Genomic DNA, 5,958 nt, shown 5'->3' with positions numbered 1-5,958 from the left:
ACAGATTGTGTTATGGACACTTAGAAACATTTCCATTTGTGCGATTTGTGGTAATTTTATTTCTAAGTCAGTATACCGAACGAATAACAAATTTTGTTATTAGGAGAGTTTTTGAAATGTATAACATTTCCTCTTATTGGCGTGTTATTAAACATTTTCAATATAATATCACTTCAATACCAAATATTGTTATTTTATCAGAAACTGTTATTAATTTTTCTTCTTGAAGTTGAACTTCAGGTTAAAATAATAACACTGTTTGTTATTTTAACAGGATTTGTTATTGAAATATTATGAATTTTGTTATTACCGTCTGCCCGGGTACAGTTGATATTGAGCTGTTAGTGGTAGTTTTTTTAGACCTAGCAAAAATTTCGAAAATTTTATTTTTCCAAAATTTTACCCGAACATCATGAAATGATTATTTTGACTTTATTTCAAATTTATACTGGACTTAGCAAAATTTGCAGTCACTGACAGAATTTTCAATTTCCGACACTTAGAATAATTTTTCATGAGCTGATATTTTAAAATTTGATTTTATTTATGCTGGACTTTGAAATTTTTGCGTATATTTTTAAATTCTTTACTTTTTACAGAAAAAGCATTTTTTGCGACTTAGAAAATTTTCGGGAGGTTGGAAACATGATAAATTATTTTGATGTTTATTTTTGCTTTGAACCAAAATTTCGGAAAAATCGACGAAATTACAGGAAATTTTTGTCCGATTTTACAAAAACATCAGTTTGTTCCTAAAATAATGTCCCTAACAAAACGTCTTCATTGAAATTTTGAAATTCGAAAGTTGGTTTTTAATAATTATTGATATACCCCCTACAAAAATCGTTCCGGCACTTAGAAAATTTACGGGATCCGTATCACGACAAGATTTTTGGTAGAATTTATTTGATTTTTTGGACTTAGCAAAATTTTGGCTTTCGGCCTGGTAAAATATATTCAATACTTAGAAATTTTTCGAGAGCAGGAAAATAAACAAAAAAAAATTGGGACTTAGAAAATTTTTGGGAGTTTGGAAACATGATAAATTATTTTGATGTTTATTTTGCTTTGAACCAAAATTTCGGAAAAATTGTCGACATTACAGGAAATTTTCGTCCGATTTTTACAAAAACATCAGTTTGTTCCTAAAATAATGTCCCTAACAAAACGTCTTCATTGAAATTTTGAAATTCGAAAGTTGGTTTTTAATAATTATTGATACACTGCCCATGATCGCATGAATGTCCCATATGCATTTTCGTCACTTTTGAGTTATTGATGCAGTTTGGTTCAATATCGTGTGCTCTTTCAAAAGTGCCTATAACATCCAGTACTTTGTTCTAGAAATCAGGAGGAAATCCAGTTTTTTCGTGAAAACTTAACACGTAGCCTTATGTGTGGGACAAACTTGTTTAGCGTTTTTCTCAGCTTGCTGTTTTTGCATATGGGACATTTATGCGAACATGGGCAGTATACCCCCTACAAAAATCGTTCCGGCACTTAGAAAATTTACGGGATCCGTATCACGACAAGATTGTTGGTAGAATTTATTAGATTTTCAGGACTTTGCGAAATTTTTGCTCTCAGCCAGTTGAATATTTTTCAACATTTTGAAAAATTATTTTGATAAGAAACATTACCAGGCTTTTTGAAATTTTACTGTGGATTTTTGGACTTATGCAATTTTAGGAATATTTTCATAGACTTCTATTTTTAATTTAAAAAAATGGAATATAGAGACTTTGGATTTTTCGTGATTTGGAAAATTATTGTGACATTTTGGCGATTCAACGCTTTCTCACAATTTTTAATGAGTTTTTAAAGTAAAATAATTTTTCAACTTTGAAAATCTCGTTTTGATGTAAGTGCGTATATTCCTGCAATATTACTCATATTTGTGAAGAGGAAGAAGGGGGTCTGAATTGTGGCGGGTGCATTAAAAACAATAAAATTATTTTTGGGGTCAAAATCTACTTTATGAACTTGATATGATTTTGGAAGATTTCAGTTATTTGCTACTATAAACTCAACTTGATGTGGCATTGTTGGTCAAATAAACTCAACAAGATTTTTCGCAGATACGCCTCGAACAATTTATGTTCGTGGCCATGTTCGGTTATCTCTTAACCATACCCTGGGGTGAACTTGACTTGTTCGTGTTTTTACGAACATGGGTAGATTTTTCCAAGATGCAACTTTCTGCCCGGGGCTGTTATTAGAATAACAATCCAATAACAAAAAAATCATAACGGCGAATAACAAATCTTGTTATAAATAACATAAAATGGCCTAGTATTTTCAAATAACAAAGAATAATATTCCCAAGTTATTCCCGTCTGCTCCCCGGGCAGAAAGTTACATCTTCCTGAAAACTTGTCATGTTCGCAAAAACACAAACATGTCAAGTACCTGTTAACTTCCAGTTAAGAGTTAATCAAACATAAACGCGAACATAATTTACTCTACGCATATCAAAAAATTATCAACTTAAGTTCGTGTTGGAAACTTCAAATTATCATGCTATGGTGCGGAAAAATATCATCCATAAACATAAAATTATCCCGACCAGTTCATTTTTTCCTGGAAAATATGGGGCGAAAAATATCATACAAAAACATAAAAGTTTCATAACAAGTTGTGATGTTTCCAGATATTTTTTTTCTGTAATAATTTGGTTGCTTTAGAAAGCGTAATACACAGTAAGAAAATATAAGTTTCATATAGACTGTTTTTCAATTGTATTTCAATAAAACAAATTAATTTAATGATATAATGTGATTTTCTAGTAAAATTTATTTTTATTGAATAAGCCTAAAATTAAAAACTCTAGCAAACAAACTGCTGGAAGACTCAACATAATGACAATCTAAATTTTTTTTAAATATTTGTATACAGTCATCCCTCATATTCGGAACAGTTTACAGATCGGCCAATGTTCAAAAAATCATAGAAAATCGATAATTGAACATAATGATTCGCTTTTACCTTCATTTGAAAGCTGTTTTTGCGATCTTTCGAATGCTGTATTGAACAACTGCAAATTTTAACATTTTATATCAAGTTTTTGAAGAAAAACTTTGACCCTTGAAATCCACAAATTCGGAACACTTTTTTCTTACGATGTAAACAATCTTTTTTATCGCTCCTGGGGTACATATTAAAAAAAAAAGTGACTTCACATTCTGAAACCAAAAAAAAATCATGCTTAGTAATGTTTTATGAATGGTCTGCTAACTTTTTTTGTGAAAATATCAGTTAAATTCAGGTGTTCCACAATTGTGGGAGGCACAATAACATCCCACAATTATGGAACAGGCAATTTGGAAGCAGCGTTTTGCTGCTCTGAATAAAATGGTCTCGAAATGCAGTTTTTTGTTTAAAAGTTCTACTTATATTAATGAAATAGCAAAAGAATGTCCAAATAAAGGTACACAGAAAAGATGCATTTGGCATGCTTTTGACAAATTATCACAAAAGTGTTCCGAATTTGTGGGTGTTCCGAATATGTGGGATGACTGTATCATTTGCCGTATAATTCGAATTAATTCAAAGTTTAGTGTGAATAAGTAAGGCTGGTACACATTTTATTTAAAGTTTTTGTCACTTCTCCCTTCGAAGTTTGCCCGAAAAATCAGGGGGCAGAAAAAAATTACATCCAAAATTGCACTACTAACAATATTAAAACAAATCAAACTTTTGTAAAGCCAAGTCAAAGAAAAGCTTCGAAAATCTGTACAATTGAACTAAACAAATCAATAATGCACTAATTTATTTGCATTGGCCGCTGAAAATTTTCCTGAAATTCTAGCAAACCTATTTGAAAGTGTAGAAATTTGTAAATATTGTCAAGGCGGAAGCGTTACAACTGGGCAACGTGGCTCGGTCTTATACAAACATTTAAATTTATAAAATTCCCAAACAAAAAAAATAAACAAAAATATGGTCTTTAAAGGAAAGAATAAAAATATATGCAATCCTTATCAATAAATAATTTATTTTCAGAATTTTATATCAATCTGTCAAAAGTCAATAATGTGTATTCAAAATCAGCATAAATAACAGAATGAAAAACTGAACTTTGCTAAACAAACATTGAAATGTTTGAAAGAATTTCTAAACTGAAGTGATAGGTTCACTTTGAAATAATAATTCTCGTACATACCTTGTTAATCCTCTTCAAATGCATCCAGAGAGCATATGAATGCAGCACAAATCATTTTTGCAGCTGATTGGTCAAACTAAACAAAATTCTAGAAGCCGAATGTCCAGAAAATGCCCGTTAGTAGATCTGTAAAAGAAAATAAAACACAAAGCATCAATTCTCAAACAAAATTTATGGAATAATTAAAAATTCAATAGTAAACAAAGAAAAAGAAAACAAGCAATACTTATCTGAGTTTTAAAATCGTCGAAAAATATTTGTCGGCTTGACTAGTAGAAACAACATCTGTAGCCGCTTCAGGTGGACTCATCCTCCTCCGTGAAACTGCTTTCGAGCCACTCAATTGAATCACCTCCTCCGGAATCACAAGAGGAAGGTTCATCCTTCTGTCGCTGACACTCCAAAACGATAGAAACAATGTCACAGTGTCACGTCCAGTCCCCAATCACCACCATGATGCAGAAACGTAAACAATCACACGCACACTCGCGAAAACACACGGATCAAATACGGTTTCCCACAAATCGCGATTCTGATGACGCGACGACAAAAACCAAAACAAATCGACACTGCTGTTTTCCTCCACCGAAAACTGTCAAATTCGCCAAAATCATTCCGACGTTGATCCGCGTCTTGATAGCATCTGCTGGAGGAGGAGGAGGATGACCAGCGACATGCAGGCAGGAGGATTTCGATTCTGCGAACTGCGGCTTTGTCATGCACGCGCTAGCGTAACTTTTTCTTCTCCAACGAGCCACCAAAATATCAACTTTCACATAAATAACAACATTTCGCAACTCTCACATAAAACGACACCAACGAACGCACATTCCCACGGCCAAAATACGCACTTACAACCCGCGGCGATTCGCAGACTGTTGTTAATCAGTGGAAAACTACTGCACCAAAAACGTAAACAAACCCTTGTCCTTGTCCTGGCGAATCCGCCAAAATCCTTTCCTCGTTAATCCACAGCAGCATCTTGAGCAAGAGGATTACTTTTCTGGGGCAGCGGCTTGGCCGAAACTTTCCTTGCACCCGTCAACACGGAGCGAAACTTTTCTTCGCCCCCAGCCACAAAAACACAAACAATCACTTAACCACAACATATCACGGTCTCGAACACCACGGAACGAACGAACACACACTACCTCGGCCACAGAACGTACTCACAACCCGCGGCGATTCGCGGACTATAATTCATCCGCGGAAAACTACTGCGCGAAAAGTAAACAAACCAGCCCGCCACGAACGCAAAAGCTGTCTGTCTGCCGATTGCCGATTCCTGTCAAGACAGGTCGCGCGCGTTGCGTGCGAGCAATGAACGAAAGAAGTGAGAAAAGAGAGAGTGAGCGAGCGCGTGGGCTCATTTTTGCGCTTTGCGATGAAATTTTAAATGCGGTAAAATACTTTTTAATGTGATTAGTTTAACTAGTGTATTTGGAGTAAATTAAAGTAAAAAAAAAACTCAATAAAAATGTCCATTAACAAAACTGCCATTTTAGGTAAGTCCCGCTTGAAAAAATTTAATTTTATAAATCATCTCATAATCCAGGGTTTTCAAAATATTCTAAGTGTCGGAAAAGTGAAATTTTGTCGAGGAGTGAAAATTTTGCTAAGTCCAACAAAAACAAGATAAAACTAGAAAATATCATCTCATGATAAAGAGGTCGAAATTTTTCTAAGTCCCAAAATAATTTGGCTTTCGAAATTCTGCTAAGTCCAGCAAAATCAAGATAAAACAAAATAATATCATTGCATGATAAAGATTTCGAAATTTTTTCTAAGTCCCAAAA

Source organism: Culex quinquefasciatus, chromosome 3 (genome assembly GCF_015732765.1).
Source record: "Culex quinquefasciatus strain JHB chromosome 3, VPISU_Cqui_1.0_pri_paternal, whole genome shotgun sequence".
NCBI lineage: Eukaryota > Metazoa > Arthropoda > Insecta > Diptera > Culicidae > Culex > Culex quinquefasciatus.
Note: the sequence above shows the minus strand (reverse complement) of the source record.